We start from the raw sequence: 22,108 nt of genomic DNA, 5'->3' as shown, positions 1-22,108 counted from the left end.
ACTGTGTGATGCTGCTCATTTCCTGCACTTCCTTTTATGGCCAGACTGGTGTACATCATCCGTGTGAGTCAGGATGCAGTCTCAGAATTGTGATGTCATCACTTATTATTTAAAGGGCCTCTGTTCAGTATGCTTTGCCCTTGCGTTGTCTCAGACCTGTTTGTGAGATCTCCTGTGTATTATCTGGCTGTCTGACGTCCTTCCTGGTTCCTGATCCCAGGCTTGTTCCTGACTCTGCTGTTCTCCTTGTTCCTGATTCCGGCTCGTCTGACTACTCGCTTTGGCTCCTGACTCGGCTCGTCTGACTACCAGCTCTGGTTTTGACTCCTGGCTATAATAACAAGCCAGGATTTAAAGCCAGAGCTGGTAGTCAGACGAGCCGAGTCAGGAGCCAAAGCGAGTAGTCAGACGAGCCGGAATCAGGAACAAGGAGAACAGCAGAGTCAGGAACAAGCCAGGGATCAGGAACCAGAAGGGACATCAGACTAGCCAGGTAAAACATAGGAACTGGAACACAGGAACTCACAAACAGGTCTGAGGCAACGCAATGGCAAAAGCATACTGAACAGAGGCCCTTTAAATAATAAGTGATGACATAACAATTCTGAGACTGCAACCTATCTCACACTGATGATGTACACCAGTCTGGCCATAAGAGGGTGTGCAGGTAAGAGAGCAGCGTTACACACTCTGTACCAGATTCAGTAAGAGAGGTAAGTAAAATCGCTGCAAGCAGCACATGGCAAACAAAGCAGGGTGAAACTCTAACAAGCGGGAGTGTTAATTAGCACTCCACTTGTAATCTGGATCCTAAATGTCTAGAAATGCAGAGGCCATGGCAGCATTTGCAATGTTAACCCCTTAAGGACCAAGGACGTGCTACGTACGTCCTAAAAAAAAACAGCAGTTAAAGTGAATGTCAATTTTATCTGCCTGGAATAGGTATACTGATTAGTAAACAAGTAACTAGTTAAACTGCTAAGTTTTTATTTTAAAAAAATATATAGTTTATTTAGATTTATATTACCAAGATTCAATACATTCTCAGCAGGACTCCTCCTACTTGCAACTTCCTGTTTCGGAGCTTTGTGACGTATAGAGCGGTCCCACCCGCTCTACACGTATGTCTAATGCGCGCACCAGATAAGGCTCTTACTACACGCATCTGATCCTTGAAATATGCGCATGCGTTCTATACACTCTGCGCATGCGTTAACGTTTGTCACTCGATCTGCGCATGCGTTACCCTTGCATAGACTCAGCGTGGACGCGCATCTCTTCAGAAGGTGGATAGTATCGGCTAACGCATGCGCAGAAGAAGCTGATGACGTAGCGAGAATGTGGCTGGACGCCACGGGAGGGAAGAATGGATTGGCAATAGCTCTTGTCAATCATTCAAGGAAAGAGGGACTAAAATGACTGGCGGTGGAATCATGAACCAAATTATATTAAAAAAATTGATATCAAAGTTTGAATAAAAAAAAAGATGAATTAAAGTCCCCATGATTTGGAGAGATCAGTAATATGGTGTAAAGCACAACCGGTGAGTTTACATTCACTTTAAGGACCAAGAACGTACATAGGATGTCTTTAGTGAAATTGAGCACTTCCAGGGTATTGCAGGGATTCCAAGTTTTTGGTTGTAGATGCGTAAGAGATTTTTGGGGGTCAAAGTTCAAAAACGTGTGTTTTGTCATTTTTTTTCATATTTTATCATTTTTCTTATAGTAAATTATATGATATGAAAATAATGGTATCTTTAGAAAGTCCATTAATTGGCGAGATAAACAGTATATAATATGTGTGGGTACAGTAAATGAGTAAGAGGAAAATTACAATTAAACACAACCACCGCAAAAATGTAAAAATAGCCCTGGTCCTTAACGGAAAGAAAATTGGAAAATGGTCTGGTCACTAAGGGGTTAATTCATCCAGTTATTTCCCTACTGTATCAGCTCAAACTGATAATACAGAGAGATGGCATACGTTTACTGCAGATCTGCTTCACCTTGCTCCTCTCCTCAGTTTAAAGCAAACACAGCAAATAAACAATTGAATCACACTGCTCACATTGCTGCTGTTGATGTGTATAAGCAGTGATACTACAAAGATTATTTGCAGTCTGTGCTTCAAAGTGAGGGAAGGAAGAAGGAAATAAAGGCACATAATAACCACCAGCTCAAAATGAGATAGCAGGGTAGTAATGAGCACAGTTACGGTTGCATTTGGGAGACTAAGTGCAAATTTTCTGGCACCAATCCCCAACTTACATCACTACTGGTGACCTGGTGCTTGTATTTCCTGAGCCCTGAGAGTATATATATATATATATATATATATATATATATAAAATACTTTATTTCTAAAGCGCCAACAAATTCTGCGGCGCTGTCCACTGGTACCACTGATACAGTGACAGGTTAGCCCAAACAAAGCATAAAGACAGCACTCACTGGTCCTTTCTTCTGCAAAACAAGCTTTAATATACGGTGAAAGTTTACGGGGGAATCTCTCACCTTCCTCAGACATAGCTGCATTAAATATATATCTCACAAAGAATTAATTAACATCTGGTCTCTGGTTAGCTACAATGCCCCTCAGTGTGTGTTGCAGGTTGTCAGCGGTTACTGGTTATTCTGTGTCTGACAGCCAAGGGTTTAAAACATTTCTGGCAGCCCTTTGGTTAGTCACTGTCTTCTGTGTTACCAGCAACCACTATGTCATTGCAGCCAAGGGGTTAACCACTATTCTGTGGTTATAACTAACCAATGTTGTGTTTATGCATATTAGATAGTCTGAAATGCAAAACCTGTAACACTGTTTATTTACAAGTTTTGGTATCTATGTAAAAGAATTATAGATATTTTTTATAATTTTATCATCACACTATACTATGTGTATAGTTTGCATAAATAAATAAAGAGTGGTTACTCTATGTTTACATGTAAGAAACCACTGAATGTATGTGTCAGTGCAATATACACATCTATGCCAGCTCACAAAGCATCTAAAGTATCACATAAAGCTAAATAACACCGGTACCTGTGCCTGCCTTTTCCTCTCCCCTCCCGGTAAATGTGCCTGCCTCTTCCTCTCCCCTCCCGGTGATGGCGAACCCGATGCACATCGATTAGTTCTGCAGGGCGATTGGTAATGACTGCGTTTAGACAGTAATATCGCGCAATGCTTTCAAACAGGCTGGAGCAGCCAAACCCAGACTTATCGTTTTTGTTACGCTGATGACTGGTTGATGTGTGTAACTGATTTTCCTTGTGTAGTGAAATGTTTAGGAATATAATTTGTCGTATGTACAATTCTGTTATTACGATTATCCATTCTATATTCGGACTGAATGTTTACACAAATCTGTAATATTTTCTATAACGCATGAATTAACTTAATTACATTATATTAATAGAGATAATGTGAACATTCATCAGCAAGAACTGACCAAACGGTTTGATAAAATATTACTATAAAAAAGGCTACTCCAACACAGATGGCTTATGTGTTTGAAAATATTTTGAAAGCATAATCAACTTTTTTGTGGTAATTGCTTTTTTTAATAGCCAAACTCCAGTCACCATTTGCCTGTTTGAAGGAGCCAGTCTGGGCTTGTTACTGGAGTTGATTAGACATAGCTTGGCATGGTTTTTATGTCACCTGTTTTGCAGTTCTTATATGATACTCTTTTCTAAAGCCAATAAAGGACAAATATGTAGCAGGGTTTGGTAAACTTGCCATGTGCATTTCAAGTACTCTGAGCTGGATCTTGATTTTCAGACCTTATATACAAAAAAAGGGGCAAAATATATAATTCATTTTCTCAAGGCACATTTAAACTGTATTAACCTCTTCCAGGCATATCAATAGATCAATTTGGCTCCTAAACAACCATGAGGCCTAATGGTGGGCAGATAGTCCTATCAGTGACACCTTGACTTCTGAATAATTTCTTATTTGCTTCTTTACCTGGCAAATGCCTATCTTGGAGAGACAAAGATTAAAAAAAAAAAAAAAAAAACATTTTACTCTTATTATGGGTCATGTTATAAGTGATATCATATACTTTAAACCTTTATTACCCATTCCCCAGTTTTGCATAACCAATACTGTTATATTAATATACTTTTTACCTCTGTGATTACCTTGTATCTAAGAATCTGCATACTGCCCCCTTATTTCAGTGCTTTTGACAGACTTGCATTTTAGCCAATCAGTGTTGAGTCATAAATAACTCCACGGGAGTTGGCACAATGTTATCTATATGGCACACATGAACTAACTAGCACTTTCTAACTGTGAAAAACTGTCAAAATTAACTGAGATAACAGGCGGCATTCAAGGGCTTAGAAATTAGCATATGAGCCTACCTAGGTTAAGCTTTCAACAAAGAATATCAAAAGAAGAAAGCAAATTTGATAATAAAAGTAAATTGAAAAGTTGTTTAAAATTGCATGCCCTATCTGAATCGTGAAAGTTTAATTTTGACCAGACTGTCCTTTTAATCAAAGACCAGCATCTGCACAGAGGGGGCATGGGCTCCTCTTCTCTAGTGTAGCCTGATTCTCAAAAACTTGCCGGCATGGAGAGAAATTCCAATTATCCTATCTTTGTGACTGAATAATCTAGATTGTATTAAAGAGCCAGAGACAAATATTTAGCTATTACTTTTCCATTACTGCTCAAACAGCTCTTTAAAGCATTACATAACAGTTGAAAAACATTTTGAAATAACATAAAACAATCACAACACAGATAATTTGGTCAGATCAGAAGTGACCAGTGAGATAAAATGAGGAGCTATTAACTGTCTAATCTGTCTTTATACGTCCTCTTTAATCTTTGCTGCAAAAAGGAGGAAGAGGGTTGGAATGAAAAGAAAACAGAAATCTGAAAAAGTTTTGAAGAATACAATCAGAATGAGTGAAAACTTGAGGTGGAGCAAACAGTCCAATTTAAAGAAGAGCAAAGTCTTGAAATTCTTGAACTTGAAGGTCTGGATGCTTGTACTGTATATATCCTTGAAGGGATGCACTTAAGAATATTTATATTTCTTAAACCCTGAGTTGGCAGGAACTGGAGCTGAACATATATAACAAATGTAAATATAAAACAGTAAATTCAGAAAATAGGGAGGGATACAGAGAAAAGAGGCAAGAAAATATTAATCTCTGTCTCTATAAAAATCTAGATTATTCAGTCACAAAGCTAGGATTATCAGAATGTTATTACAAGAACAGATACTCATATTTTGCTAGTTTAAAGCAAAGTAAATAAAAAAAACAAGTGGTGTGGAATAGAAGAAATTGGTTAAAGGGACAGTCAACACCAGAATTGTTGTTGTTTAAAAAGATAGATAATCCCTTAATTACCAATTCCCCAGTTTTGCATAACCAACACAGTTATAATTATACACGTTTTACCTCTGTAATTACCTTGTATCTAAGCCTCAGCAGACTGCCTCCTTATTTTAGTTCTTTTGACAGACTTGAAGTTTAACCAATCAGAGCTGTCTCCATGGTAAATTCACTTGCATGAGCTCAATGTTATCTATATGAAACACCTGAACTAATGCCCTCTAGTAGTGAAAAACTATCAAAATGCATTTAGATTTGAGGCGGCCTTCAAGGTCTAAGAAATTAGCATATGAACATCCTAGGTTTAGCTTTCAACTAAGAATACCAAAAGAACAAAGCAAAATTGGTGATAAAAGTAAATTGGAAAGTTGTTTAAAATTACCTGCCCTATCTGTTTTTGGACTTGACTGTCCCTTTAAAATAAAACAGGTAAAAATATTGTCAGAAGACCAATTTGCAGCATTCAAAATGTCTTGTAAATTACCAGATTTAGAAAAAGCTTTAGAAGTTGAAGTGTCTCTAATAGAACAATCTGAAAAAGTATCTTCCATACAAGCAAGAGTTTTACCTCTGTAGTTACCTTGTATCTAAGCCTCAGCAGACTGCCTCCTTATTTTAGTTCTTATTTTAGTTCTTTTGACAGACTTGACGTTTAACCAATCAGAGCTGTCTCCATGGTAAATTCACTTGCATGAGCTCAATGTTATCTATATGAAACACCTGAACTAATGCCCTCTAGTAGTGAAAAACTATCAAAATGCATTTAGATTTGAGGCGGCCTTCAAGGTCTAAGAAATTAGCATATGAACCTCCTAGGTTTAGCTTTCAACTAAGAATACCAAAAGAACAAAGCAAAATTGGTGATAAAAGTAAATTGGAAAGTTGTTTAAAATTACCTGCCCTATCTGTTTTTGGACTTGACTGTCCCTTTAAAATAAAACAGGTAAAAATATTGTCAGAAGACCAATTTGCAGCATTCAAAATGTCTTGTAAATTACCAGATTTAGAAAAAGCTTTAGAAGTTGAAGTTTCTCTAATAGAACAATCTGAAAAAGTATCTTCCATACCAGCAAGAGTAATAATCTACTTAACCCACCTACTGATAGTAGTAGCGGTAATGGATAAATGAAGAGGAACAAAATAAATAAGAAGTTGAGTAGAATTAGAAGATTTGAAAAAAAAGGTTTCTAGACTCATATTCCTTTAAGCAAGATACAACACATAATTTAGGATAAGCACAAAAATATGGATAGAAAATGGGAGAAGTCAAAGTTTTAGTTCCGTGAGAAAGAGAAAAAATGACACCTTGAGGTGTAAACATTTTTGAATGCCCTGACATCTGAAACTCTTCTACATGATAATAAACAAAGTTAAGTGGCTAATTTAGCAGTTAGTTGTCTTAGAGATAATAAATTATTATCAGGCTAGTTGATAATGAATTTTATTACTAAATCTACATCCCAGAAATAGTTATGTTTTGGTTGAGGAAGCTTTTTAACACGTATAACTTTCATTAATCTACAAATGGTAGAATGTTAGCCTATAGGAATGTTGAAAATAAAAGAATGTCCAGCAGCTATGGATGAACATGCTACATTAATAGATCTGTAGGCCATTCCAGCCTCAAACAATGAAGTGAGATAATTAATAACTGAAACGGGATCCAGATTCCTGCAACTGCACCAGCCAGACCTCTTAGACCAGGAGGAAAAATACAATATCTTGGTTCCTGGGGCCCACGAGTCTTGAAGAAGGAGTTTATCTCCTGAAGAAAGACTTTCGGAGACCCACTATCCCCTGAAATCATCCAAGCTATGAGATTGAGGGATCCTTGAAGAACAAGATTGTGAAATTCTCCGTTTGGATTTGAAAGAATGACTGTCACTCCTCCGCCACGCCGCTGTTCGCTATGGCTGTTGCCATAGACGCGGCGGTGATGACTCGTTGCTATGGCCGTTGCCATAGACGCAGGCGGTGGTGCAGAGCGTGCAGCGATGATGTCATCGCCACACACTGTCTCTCTCTCCTGGATGCCGCTCTGATTACACCTGTGTGTCCTCCTTGGCGCCAATATGTGCCTATGTAAGTACTCCATTCACCTTACATCACTGCCCAAGTATAGGTGTTACTGTGTGTGCTCCTGGGTGCTATTAACTGTTTGTGCTGGATTGCTATTACGTTACTGAACTATGCCTGTCTGACTACTCTGCTTGCTTAACCCCTGAAGTGCTGGATTGCTATCACGTTACTGAACTCTGCCTGTCTGACTACTCTGCTTAACCCCGGAAGTGCTGGATTGCCATAACGTTGCTGAACTCTGCCTGTCTGACTACTCTGCTTGCTTAACCCCTAAAGTATTGGATTTCCATAACATTGCTGAACTCTGCCTGTCTGACTACTCTGCTTACTTAACCCCTAAAGTACTGGATTGCCATAATGTTGCTGAACTCTGCCTGTCTGACTACTCTGTGTGCTTAACCCCTAAAGTACTGGATTGCTATACTGTTGCTGAACTCTGCCTGTCTGACCACTCTGCCTGCTTGACCCCTGAACTATTGTATTGTTATACTGTTACTGAACTCTGCCTTCCTGACCATTCTATTGGTTTTTAGCGCTGGGGAATCTGTTGGCGCTCTACAAATACCTGATAATAATAATCCCTGAACTGTTATATTACTGGATTTCCTTTTGTGACGACCAAGGTTAACCAACCCTGCACCAGTCACTTGTTTGGCATAAAAAGGGTTATCGGACCCCTTCTACTGTCACCAATATGCCACAATCTAGCCACACCAGGCAAGCTTGTGTTTTTGTTTATTATATACCTAGCGCCTGTGTAATCCTATATGCTCCGGCTGTCTTGACCTCTAGCTGTCAATAAGGAACTCTAAGAATATATGTGGTAGCCTAAGCGCCTCAACTAGAAGTGGGCTAGGATGTGAATAGGTAGTACACGTGTATTTATTAATGACAATAAATGTTGACAGTTAAAAACAATAATTAAAAAAAAAGTTTAAAACAATAAATAATATGCAATATGCAAAGGTACCTATGTGGAATATTCAAATAGTACATTAACATGGATCCATGTTTATCAACATACAAAAAGACTGGTAAGATGTGACAATAGACAATCTTGATAATAATATGCAAATAAAAGCTATATATATATATATATATATATATATACAGTATATGGAAAAAGTACCACTAAAGCAGTACTACACAACCTTGGTACACAAATGGGGCACTAAGCACCCAGCGGTGTCTTGGCCGTGGTATATTGCACCTATGAATGTATTTATCCTAACATCAACACATTTTTTCATATTTTTTCATCAATGGCATCTTTTGGCAATTTTTACTAAAAAATCTAAATTTTTTAGCAAAATTTACATTTTTCTTTTTTATCCTTTGTTGAAGGATTATCCTTTTTTTTTGTTTCACTATTTTGCACTATTTGAGCTTTCAGTCAAATCCCCTTTTTTATCCTACACCATCACTAATGAGGGATCATCTATAACATAACTATATTGGACTCTACCTAAGTGAACCTGGGATTACAAATTACACTCAACTGATAGGAACAATTTGGGACTTCTCACTATACCACGGCCAAGACCCCGCTGGGCGCTTAGTGCCCCATTTGTGTACCAAGGTGGTGTAGTACTGCTTTAGTGGTACTTTATTTAGTGGTACTTTTTCCATATATATATATATATATATACAGGGAGTGCAGAATTATTAGGCAAGTTGTATTTTTGAGGATTAATTTTATTATTGAACAACAACCATGTTCTCAATGAACCCAAAAAAACTCATTAATATCAAAGCTGAATAGTTTTGGAAGTAGTTTTTAGTTTGTTTTTAGTTATAGCTATTTTAGGGGGATATCTGTGTGTGCAGGTGACTATTACTGTGCATAAGTATTAGGCAACTTAACAAAAAACAAATATATACCCATTACAATTATTTATTTTTACCAGTGAAACCAATATAACATCTCAACATTCACAAATATACATTTCTGACATTCAAAAACAAAAACAAATCAGTGACCAATATAGCCACCTTTCTTTGCAAGGACACTCAAAAGCCTGCCATCCATGGATTCTGTCAGTGTTTTGATCTGTTCACCATCAACATTGCGTGCAGCAGCAACCACAGCCTCCCAGACACTGTTCAGAGAGGTGTACTGTTTTCCCTCCTTGTAAATCTCACATTTGATGATGGACCACAGGTTCTCAATGGGGTTCAGATCAGGTGAACAAGGAGGCCATGTCATTAGATTTTCTTCTTTTATACCCTTTCTTGCCAGCCACGCTGTGGAGTACTTGGACGCGTGTGATGGAGCATTGTCCTGCATGAAAATCATGTTTTTCTTGAAGGATGCAGACTTCTTCCTGTACCACTGCTTGAAGAAGGTGTCTTCCAGAAACTGGCAGTAGGACTGGGAGTTGAGCTTGACTCCATCCTCAACCTGAAAAGGCCCCACAAGCTCATCTTTGATGATACCAGCCCAAACCAGTACTCCACCTCCACCTTGCTGGCGTCTGAGTCGGACTGGAGCTCTCTGCCCTTTACCAATCCAGCCACGGGCCCATCCATCTGGCCCATCAAGACTCACTCTCATTTCATCAGTCCATAAAACCTTAGAAGAATCAGTCTTGAGATATTTCTTGGCCCAGTCTTGACGTTTCAGCTTGTGTGTCTTGTTCAGTGGTGGTCGTCTTTCAGCCTTTCTTACCTTGGCCATGTCTCTGAGTATTGCACACCTTGTGCTTTTGGGCACTCCAGTGATGTTGCAGCTCTGAAATATGGCCAAACTGGTGGCAAGTGGCATCTTGGCAGCTGCACGCTTGACTTTTCTCAGTTCATGGGCAGTTATTTTGCACCTTGGTTTTTCCACACGCTTCTTGCGACCCTGTTGACTATTTTGAATGAAACGCTTGATTGTTCGATGATCACGCTTCAGAAGCTTTGCAATTTTAAGAGTGCTGCATCCCTCTGCAAGATATCTCACTATTTTTGACTTTTCTGAGCCTGTCAAGTCCTTCTTTTGACCCATTTTGCCAAAGGAAAGGAAGTTGCCTAATAATTATGCACACCTGATATAGGGTGTTGATGTCATTAGACCACACCCCTTCTCATTACAGAGATGCACATCACCTAATATGCTTAATTGGTAGTAGTCTTTCAAGCCTATACAGCTTGGAGTAAGACAACATGCATAAAGAGGATGATGTGGTCAAATACTCATTTGCCTAATAATTCTGCACTCCCTGTATATATATGTATATATAGCTTTTATTTGCAAATTATTATCAAGATTGTCTACTGTCACATCTTACCAGTCTTTTTCTATGTTGATAAACATGGATCCATGTTAATGTACTATTTGAATATTCCACATAGGTACCTTTGCATATTATTTATTGTTTTAAACTTTTGTTTTAATTATTGTTTTAATTGATTTAACTGTCAACATTTATTGTCATTAATGAAGCTTGTGATTTAGTTCAGTGGGTGCAAGGGTTAACAACACTCTCTAGTCTGTACTAGACATAAAAGAAATGCCCAAAATTCCGCTTTAATGCCACCCACACTAAACTAACAACCATATAGCTCCAAATCTGCCACCACTTATGATTTATTAAGGGGAAAATCCTAAGGAAAACCCCAAACTTACACATTAACTCTCTGAATAAAATTTAGCAGAAAATAACCTAAATTATACAGTTCTAATATTCCAGTCTCTTCAGTAACGTGGTTCAATTATTAGACAAAGACCAAAGCTTAATAAATGAATTATTTATTATGCCAAAAATATTATGCACAATGCATTATTAATAAAAAGTTGTTACAAATAAAAAATACACACAACAAACAGTTTTTTAAAATAAAAAGGGAGGAAAACAGATTGAATACTTTACTAGTCTCAAGATCTGCGCCTGGGGACTGGCATGAAGCAATGGTCCTTACTCTGTAGAACAGCTCCCCTTGTAAGAATGACAATCTTATAGTTAAAAAAAAAATTCTTATACCTGTTTTCCAGAGATCAAGTTGCCTGACCTCACCCTCCTGGGTGGGCTAAGAAACCCCCCTGTCTTTTATGACCTTTAATAAACTCTGATGGCTAGATTTAGAGTTTTGTCGGTAACAACCCGCGTAGCTAACGCTGGCTTTTTTTTCCCCGCACCTTTTATATACCGCTGGTATTTAGAGTTCACAGAAGGGCTGCGTTAGGCTCCAAAAAGGGAGCGTATAGCATATTTACCGCCACTGCAACTCTCAATACCAGCGGTGCTTACGGATGCGGCCAGCTTCAAAAACGTGCTCGTGCACGATTCCCCTATAAGAAACAATGGGGCAGTTTGAGCTGAAAAAAAACCTTACACCTGCAAAAAAGCAGCGTTCAGCTCCTAACGCAGCCCCATTGTTTCCTATGGGGAAACACTTCCTAAGTCTGCACCTAACACCCTAACATGTACCCCGAGTCTAAACACCCCTAACCTTACACTTATTAACCCCTAATCTGCCGACCCCGCTATCACTGACACCTGCATAATATTATTAACCCCTAATCTGCCGCTCCGTACACCGCTGCACCCTACGTTATCCCTATGTACCCCTAAACTGCTGCCCCTAACACAGCCGACCCCTATATTATATGTATTAACCCCTAATCTGCCATCAACAACGTCGCCTTCACCTACCTACAATTATTAACCCCTAATCTGCCGACCGGACCTCGCCGCTACTCTAATAAATGTATTAACCCCTAATCCGCCTTACACCCGCCTCAATAACCCTATAATAAATAGTATTAACCCCTAATCTGCCCTCCCTAACATCACCGACACCTAACTTCAATTATTAACCCCTAATCTGCCGACCGGATCTCACCGATACTCTGATGAATTTATTAACCCCTAAAGCTAAGTCTAACCTTAACATTAACACCCCCCCCCCCCCAGCAGATTACGGGTACATAGGGATAACGTAGGTGGCGGCGGTGTGCGGTCGGCAGATTAGGGGTTAATAATTGTAGGTAGGTGGAGGCGACGTTGGGGGCGGCAGATTAGGGGTTAATAAATATAATATAGGGATCGGCGGTGTTAGGGGCAGCAGATTAGGGGTACATACGGATAACGTAGGTGGCGGCGGTGTGCGGACGGCAGATTAGGGGTTAATAATTGTAGGTAGGTGGAGGCGACCTTTGGGGGCGGCAGATTAGGGGTTAATAAATATAATATAGGGGTCGGCGATGTTAGGGGCAGCAGATTAGGGGTACATAGGGATAATGTAGGTGGCGGCGGTGTGAGGTCGGCAGATTAGGGGTTAAAAAAATTTAATAGAGTGGCGGCGATGTGGGGAGCCTCGGTTTAGGGGTACATAGGTAGTTTATGGGTGTTAGTGTACTTTAGAGCACAGTAGTTAAGAGCTTTATGAACCGGCGTTAGCCCAGAAAGCTCTTAACTCCTGACTTTTTTCTGCGGCTGGAGTTTTGTCGGTAGATTTCTAACGCTCACTTCAGCCAAGACTCTAAATACCAGCGTTAGAAAGATCCCATTGAAAAGATAGGATACGCAAATGGCGTAGGGGGATCTGCGGTATGGAAAAGTCGCGGCTGCAAAGTGAGTGTTAGACCCTTTCCTGACTTACTCTAAATACCAGCGGTAGCCCAAAACCAGCATTAGGAGCCTCTAATGCTGGTTTTGACGGCTAACACCAAACTCTAAATCTAGCAGTGAGTCTTTGCCTGAAATTATAGAACACATAATTTCTGCTAGGTAAATCTATTTTCATATAGACTGATAGACAATCTCTTAGTTTCATTGGGAGAATCAATTTGATACCAAGTATGACAGGGTTGTCATACTTCCCTTAATTTAATGCCATAATATGTCTTAAGCACATCTCTACATTGTACCAATGTCCTTTTATTGACCTTATCAATTTCTGGGACTGAGGCACTGTGTTGTATCTCTGGAGCTGACAGTTTGACTGGATTTATGACTCAATGCATACACAATAACATTTGAAGGAATAGGTTTCAGAAACTATTTATGAGGGGTTCTGGTACATCAAAGAAAACACAAACACACTTCTTGAAAAACAAATCTTTTTTAGCTCACAGGCTAAACAGAGTTAACCCCTTAGCAGCTAAATCTTGAGGTATTTGTGACACCTCCCCCAATAATAGACGCAAAAGGGGGTGCGTATCAAAGATGACACTCCTGCTGGCGTGAAAGACCATCAGTGTTACCATGCATACTGCCCTTTTTATGTTGTATGGTAAACTCATGTTGTTGTAGAGCTAGGCTCCACCTGAGGAGTTTACCATTTGATCCAGCTACCCTATGTAACCAGTGTAAGGGTTTGTGGTCAGTTATCACTGTAAACTGGCATCCATATAGATAAGGCTGTAGCTTTTGCAAGGCCCAAACTATAGCAAGGCACTCTTTTTCCACAGTGGCATATGCCACTTCTCGTGGAAGCAATTTCCTGCTGAGGTACACAATGGGGTGCTCCTCACCTTTTCTTATCCACCTGACTCAGCACAGCCCCTAGCCTATATTTTGAAGCATCCATTTGCACTACGAATCTTCTGTGGAAATTAGGGGCCTGTAGTACAGGGGAGTCCGTAAGGGCAATTTTCAATTAATTAAAAGCCCTGTCACACTCAGGGGTCCATTTGACTGTTTGAGGTAGGCTTTTTTTGTAAGGTCTGTTAGGGATTTGGCTATGGTACTATAGTATGGCTCAAATTTTCTATAGTACCCTGTGGTACCCAGGATGGACATAACCTGTTTATTTGTCTTAGGGGTGGGCCAGTCCATTATGGCTTCAGTTTTACTTGGCTTGGGGTGCAGTACCCCTCCTCCCACCAGGTGACCCAAGTACTGGACCTCCCCCATGCCCAGCTGGCACTTATCTGGTTTTATAGTTAGCCCAGCAGTGGCTATTCTGGTACAATATGTTGGCTAAATGTGTGAGGTGTTCCTCCCAGGTATCACTGAACACTGCAATATAATCCAGATATGCAACAGCTTGCCCCTCTAGCCCCTCCAACAAGTGGTTAACTAGCCGTTGGAATGTGGCAGGGGCATTTTTCATCCCAAAGGGCATCACCTGGAATTCATACAACCCAAAAGGAGTGATAAAGGCAGACCTCTCTTGTGCTTCTGGGGTCATAGGGATCTGCCAGTATCCCCTGCTAAGATCCATGATACTAAGAAACTTGGCCCCTGCTAGCCTGTCCAGTAGCTCATCTGTGCGAGGCATAGGATAGGCATCAAATTCAGTCACTAAATTTAGCTTTCTGTAATCCACACTGAACCTAGTGGTTTTGTCCTTTTTGGGCACTAGCACTACTGGGGAGGCCCAGGGGCTGTGCGACTTGCAAATCACTCCCAGCTCTAGCATCTCCTCTATCTCCCTTTTTATGTCAGCACTGACCTGCAAGGATACCCTGATAGCTGTTTGTCTGAGGGATGGTGATTCCCAGTATCTACATGATGTGTGACTAAGTGTGTCCTGCCAGGCTTCCCTGTGAACACGCTGTAGTATGGCCTAAGCACCTCAGACAGCTGATGCCGCTGATCCCCAGTTAAGTGGGCACTAATCTGGGCGGCTTCTAGGGTGTTGTTTTTTTCTGGTGGGGGCCAGTAAATCAACAAGGGGGTCAGTCTCATGCTCTTCTCTAGACAAACTACACACAGTTAACACAGTGGGTTCACTGTCATAATAGGCTTTTATCATATTTACATGATAGATTTATTGCCTTTTACCCTCCTCATCCAGAGACACCACATAGTTCGCATCATTCATTCTCTTTAGGATAGTGAACTGACCCTCCCAGGCAGCCTGTAGTTTGTTCTGTCTCATGGGTATTTAAACAAGCACTTTCTGTCCCACATCATACACTCTCTCTCTGGCATTCCGGTCATACCACTGCTTCTGCTTAGACTGGGCAGCCTTTAGGTTTTCCTGTACCAACCCCACTAGGCTCTGCATTCTGTCCCTAAACCTTATTACATAGTCTACTACTAAAGTCTCTTGAGCACCCAATTTTCCTTCCCACTCCTCCCTAATCAGATCAAGGGGGCCACACACTCTGCGTCCATATAGGAGTTCAAAGGGGGAGAAACTAGTGTATTCCTGGGGCACCTCTCTATAAGCAAATAGAAGGTGCGGCAGGTAATGCCCCCAGTCATTCCCCTGTGACTCCACAAAGGTTTTGAGCATCTGCTTCAGGGTGCCATTAAACCTTTCACACAAGCCATTGGTCTGGGGGTGGTATGGGATAGTCACTAGGTGTTCTACCTGCACTTTTTTACATAGACTCTGCATCAGGCCAGACATAAATTGGGTTCCCTGATGAGTTAGCATTTCCTTAGGGAAACCCACCCTAAGGAAACACAATAAAGCATTAGCCACTTTATCAGCCCTGATAGTTGACAGGGCCACCGCCACTGGGTAGCGAGTCTCATAATCCACTGCTGTCAGAATGAATCTTTTCCCTGAACTGCTTGGGATAGCTAGGGGCCCTACTATATCCACAGCCACCTTCTCAAATGGCTCAGTCACTATGGAAAGGGGAATTAAAGGGGCACGACCCACCTCTCCAGGTTTCCCCACTTTCTGACATGCAGGACAGGAGCGACAATAATTAGCAACATCAGTACCCATCCCCGGCCAATAAAAGTGATGGGATAACCGGGCTTTGATTCTCTGTACCCCTAGATGTCCTGCCATAGGAATTTCATGGGCCACTCCCAACAGTTGCGCTCTAAACTGTTTAGGTACCACTAACTGTCTCTCAGCTAGCCAGGCATCCTGTCTTTCCACTGGAATGGACTCCCGGTACAAGCTCCCTTTATCCCAGTACACTCTTTCTTTATCAGAGTCAGCAGGCAGCTGCATAGCTATGTCCCTGATCTTCTCTAGTGTGGGATCGGTCCCCTAGGCCTGCTGAAAATCCTGACTGTGACCAATTATTAGTTGCTGTGCTGTTTGAGGCCCCCCACATTCCTTATCAGTGTTCTCCCCTGGGTCCTCGGGCTAAAGCACCCCCTGCTCCTTAATCTGGGCAGACTGCTGTCAGGTCACCAATGATACAGAGGGGCCCTCCCCCTCTGGCACTACTTCCACACACTTCTGGTACTAAGGGATAATTGGTTCACACACCAACAGACTGTCATTCTCATTCAGCTCTCTCTCTCTCTCTCTCTCTCTGTCAGTGCATCCTTCCACATTTTCACAGGGCACTACAGACATGTCGGGTTCAGGTAAAAGCTGCGTCACACACACACCCTGCCCCCCTCCCCTTCAGCACATATATGGGCCTAGTTACACATGGTCTCTTGTACATTAGGACCCCTATCTTGTTTACGTAGGTCACAGGTATCATGATCAGGTATATACTGTGACAATAATCTACCCAAATCAGTACCAAGCAATACATTTGTAGGAATATTATCTGACACTCCCACATCTCTTAACCCTCTTCCTGCTCCCCAATCTAGATATACTCATGCCATAGGCACTGCTGGCTGTACTCCCCCAATCCGTTTTACTGCTAGAGTCTTTCCAGGGATAATGTCCTCCGAGCTCACTAGCTCTGGACGCACAATAGTCACTTCTGCACCCGTGTCCCGAAGCCCCAATGTTACCTTATTTCCAACAGTCATAGTGTAAGGTTCAGTAAGATAGACTAATAGTGTAGCATGCAGCCTATGAGTACCGCTCCGTCTCACACCAAACCTTTAGACTTTATAAGTATAAAGTCCAGTTCTTGCTCATAGACGTGAGGGGACTAAGATTTAGTCAGAAAATAGTGGAGGAGCAAGTGAATATAAAGTGAAAAAAGGAGGATTGATTAGCAGTGAAAATAAAGACTCCTTAACTTTAGGAGTAAAGAATATTACACGCAGATAGATAAGTGTAACCAAAGTAAGTTAAAAGTTACTTTTGAAGTGATAGAATTGTGTCAATGTATGAAGCTAGCAACAGTATCTAACTGAATCTGGTAGCCTTTTACTATGCTAACCTAAGACTTCAAGCATCTAACAAAGTTCATTAGAGGCATTCAGAGGAGACTCATTCACTTTCATAAGTATCCCAGTAGCTTTCAGGGTTATGCACATATACAGTTGATAAGTTCATATAAGGATAGACTGTCAGTTAATACTTGCGGTTCCGTAGCACACTGATTAGCAGTTCTGTGAGGAGGTATAGCGTGGTGCTGGTAATTGGTGATTTCAGCGTTGCTGACAGGCGAGCTGCTGATGCAGCGTGTGATTCAACACAGCGTGTGGAAGAGGTGTGGTGCTGCAGAGTGCGGCTCTGTGTTCAGTGCAGGCCGATATCCAGCGGAAGTTGGAGTAGCTGTGGCTAGCTGGGGTTTTCTTAGGATGTTAGATGGCAGTTTAAACTGCAGCGAGGTTATGAGGTAAGATTAGATTAGGACTTTGAATCTTAGCACTTGTCAAAGTACTTGGAAGTGAAATTAACTTGAACTGTTTTAGAATCTTTGGCTTGAAGACAATATGTCTTAGAAATGGGCTAAGCAGAAACTTCTGTAGTCACTATGAACCTAATGAATCAAAATACTTAGCAGTGCAACAGGATGAAGAGGGGCGTTTTATAGACTTTTAAGCTATGCCTTAAAGGTGCAGAACAGAACATTACACATAGGTTGTAAGTTCTCATTGGTACTTTCCTCTGGCCGGGTTACAAACAAAACAGAAGATGATAATCCTGAGGAGCGGCCTCCTCCTGCTGATGCTCAAAGTTTCTTCCTCTCTGGGCAGTTAGTGTTGATGTGACCCATTTTTTGACAAGCAAAACACTTGCAGGTATCTCCCTGCTCAGGTGCAGCACCCGCCCCTCCTTTCCCAGAGGGAGCAGACACACTAGACAAAGGCACAGCAGGTTTTGTAAAGGGGGAGGGTCGTTCAGCAGCTCCTTTCCAGGTGGATCCCCCCTTAGCAAAGGATTTTCTCCCACTCCCTGGTGACCTGTTGGCTGTGTAAAAATCAGCCAGCTCACCAGCTTCCAATGCTGTTATGGGTTTACGATCCAAAACCCATTCTTGAACTTCTGCTGGGCACAGCTGCATAAATTGCTCATTCACTATCAGATCCTCCAGCTCTTCGATAGTGGCAATCTTTAGCCCTCGGATCCACTATTTAAATGCTGTCATCAGGTTTCCAACAGCTGCAGTATAGCTCTCTGACGTACCTTTCTGCAGAGAACGGAATTTCTTCCTGTACACCTCAGGAGTAAGAGTATATCTCCTCTGCAGTGAAGCTTTGATGGAATCATAGTCCTGATCAAATTCTGGGGGTAGTTCAGCAAAAGCCTGCAGTGCAGAACCTTTCAGGTCAGGGGTAAGGTACTTGGCCCACTGCTCCCTGGGCAGCTGGAACTGTCTGCAAACTTTCTCAAAGCTACGCAGGAATACATCCACATCACCATCTTTCTCCAGAGTGGGAAAATTCTCTGCACGCACTCTGGGAACAGGTGGGTCTTTAGGTTCACTAGCAACAGGTGATACCATCCCTCTCTCCAACCGTACAAGCTGTAGCTGATACCCTCTATCAGCCTGCCTTTCAGCAGCCTGTCCCTCATAAAATTTTGCAGTCAGCTCCATTTGCAAACTTGCATCCACTGAGCCCATATGTTTCAGAACAGTTTGCAAATAACAGTCCAATGGATCCCCAGATCCTGATGAATCACTGCCCACAGCTGCAGACACCTCTCCTGAGGCATCAGCTCGTGTGGCCTGGCTGTTATCATATTCGGTAAGAAGTTGTGTTAGTCCATCTTTGTTCTTTCCACGGGATGGGATATCACGCTCCTGGCATAACAGTGCCAGCACTTCTTTAGTCTGCTCCTTATATGTCTCCATAGTAAAAATAGAAAAGAAAAACAGAGAATAGGGAAGGGGACTGTTTGCAATGTGGGACTATATAATGCACTGAGTTTTAGCCTTTGGAAATTGTGAAAGTCACAATTTCTTTTTAGTACAGGGATTTTCACACTAGCAAATCCACGAGCACTAAAATCTTATAAAAAAAATATGATCCCACAGCTGCCACCAAATTGTGATGACCAAGGTTAACCAACCCTGAGCCAGTCACTTGTTTGGCACAAAAAGGGTTATCAGACCCCTTCTACTGTCACCAATATGTCACAATCTAGCCACACCAGGCAAGCTTGTGATTTAGTTGAGTGGGTGCAAGGGTTAACAACACTCTCTAGTCTGTACTAGACATAAAAGAAATGCCCAAAACTCCCCTTTAATGCCACCCACACTAAACTAACAACCATATAGCTCCAAATCTGCCACCACTTATGATTTATTAAAGGGAAAATCCTAAGGAAAAACCCAGACTTACACATTAACGCTCTGAATACAATTTAGCAGAAAATTACATAAATTATACAGTTCTAATATTCCAGTCTCTTCAGTAACATGCTTCAATTATTAGACAAAGGCCAAAGCTTAATAAATTAATTATTTATTATGTCAAAAATATTATGCACAATCCATTATTAATAAAAAGTTGTTGCAAATAAAAATTACACACAACTAACAGTTTTTTAACATAAAAAGGGAGAAAAACAGATTGAATACTTTACTAGTCTCAAGATCTGCGTCTGGGGACTGGCATGAAGCAATGGTCCTTACTCTGTAGAACAGCTCCCCTTGTAAGAATGGCAATCTTATAATTAAAAACAAAATTCTTATACCTGTTTTCCAGAGATCAAGTTGCCTGACCACATCCTCCTGGGCGGGATAAGAAACCCCCCTGTCTTTTATGACCTTCAATAAACTCTAAGTCTTTGCCTGAAATTATAGAACACATTATAATTTCTGCTAGGTAAATCTATTTTCATATAGACTGATAGGCAATCTCTTAGTTTCATTGGGAGAATCACTTTGATACCAAGTATGACAGGGTTGTCATACTTCCCTTCATTTAATGCCATAATATGTCTTAAACACATTTCTACATTGTACCAATGTCCTTTTATTGACCTTATCAGTTTCTGGGACTGAGGCACTGTGTTGTATCTCTGGAGCTGAGAGGTTGACTGGATTTATGACTCAATGCATACACAATAACATTTGGAGGAATGTGTCTTAGAAACTATTTATGAGAGGTTCTAGCACATCAAAGAAAACACAAACACACAGTTCTTCTTGAAAAACAAATCTTTTTTAGCTCACAGGCTAAACAGAATTAACCCCTTAGCAGCTAAATCCTGAGGTATTCGTGACACCTTTGTTGCTGACTCCTGCCTGTTTCTGGTCCTTCTGTTGGTTTATCCCTGTACTGCCATACCGCTAGATTCCCTTCCTGTTGCCGCTAAAGACCCTGCCTACTGTGAGTACAGCTTACCTAATTTTACATACTTTCTCTGCTCTGGGATATTCCCTATCTTTTCAGCTTGACGCTGGGATAAGAAGACTACTGGCCAAGTTTGATCTGATAGTGGAATATCCTGCAAGCATTATAATGACGTCTTGAAGAGGTAGAAGCAATGGAGGGTGGTATGACATCTCTAGAAGAGCTGGGAACCAAGACTGGGCTGGCCACCAAGAAGATATTAGTAGAAGTGAAAGATGATTCCTCCTGACAAATGAGATGGTCTGAGGATTAGAAAATGGGGTGAAAGCATAGGCTCCCAAAATTGGCCATTTCTGCAAAAAAGCATCTACAGTATATCTAGTGCCTCTGAGTCTTGTCTCCAACTGTAATATGGGAGAATCTGAAAGTTCAGACAAGAGGCAAAAAGGTTGATCACAAAAGGACATCTCAAAATTTGAATCTGTTCGAAAATGAATTTGGTCCGTTTCCAGTTGCTTGAATCTCTGAGAAAGCGAGATTAACAAATCGGCTGCTGAATTGTTCAAACCTGTAATTTATTCGGCTTGAAAAAAAATATTGTGAGATAGACAAAGATGAATAATTATTTGGTAAGGTCAGACAATATTTTTGATGTAGTAACCCCTTAACGATTGAGATACCTGACAGCAGAAATATTGTCCATCCAAAGTAATACTGAAACAAGATAATTGATTCTGAAAAAAACTTCTTCACTACAAAAGAACTGGCTAAAAGTTCTAGAAAATTGATAAGAAGCTCTTATTCTTCGACAGACCATTTTCCTCCTGTAACATGAGATCCTAATCTGGCTCCCCAACCTTATTTGCTGCCATCTGTCTCTATAATGATGTCTGTAGAGTTGCCAAAAATGCTTTGCCGTTCCATGCTTTTATGTTTGCCAGCCACCAATGAAGTTCTATTCTGGCTTCTTCCCATGATGAAATTTTGTGGAAGTTAGAGAAACCCTGATTAAAATAATGAAAATTCAATCTTTGAAGAGCTCGATAATGGAGGGGTGCTGGAAAAGTCGCTTGAATTGAGGAAGAAAGCAACCATATTATGCTTGCAAGAATTTGAATAGGAAAAGTTTGTTTGTTGAGACTGTAAACAATTTCTTTATTTTGTCAGCTGCAAGACTCAAAGTTTTATATGTTTTGTATCTATAGGAAAACTCAAAAAAATCTGAGTCTGAGAAGGAGATAAACTGGATATTTTGAGGTTGATAATAAATAAAAATTCTTTAAAAGAGAAACTGCAAGATTCAAATGTTGAAGAAGTATATAGGAATAGTATTAATTGCCAAATGAAATGAAGGTAGTTCCTGAAAGAAGACAATCTCTGAGG

The 22,108-nt window shown here is 40.8% G+C and overlaps 1 protein-coding gene across 1 annotated transcript in view; it reads right to left on the bottom strand.

Moving 5' to 3' along the window:
* EXOC2 (exocyst complex component 2) overlaps positions 1–3,115 on the bottom strand; it is a 914,329-nt gene extending 911,214 nt beyond the window's left edge. Inside the window, 1 exon segment of the mRNA XM_053714663.1 lies at positions 3,043–3,115. The gene's annotated coding sequence lies outside the window, so the exon portion shown is untranslated.
* Positions 3,116–22,108: the final 18,993 nt, after the last annotated feature.

The sequence above is a fragment of the Bombina bombina genome, chromosome 5, assembly GCF_027579735.1.
Source record: "Bombina bombina isolate aBomBom1 chromosome 5, aBomBom1.pri, whole genome shotgun sequence".
NCBI lineage: Eukaryota > Metazoa > Chordata > Amphibia > Anura > Bombinatoridae > Bombina > Bombina bombina.
Note: the sequence above shows the minus strand (reverse complement) of the source record. Positions and strands in the feature narration are given on the sequence as shown.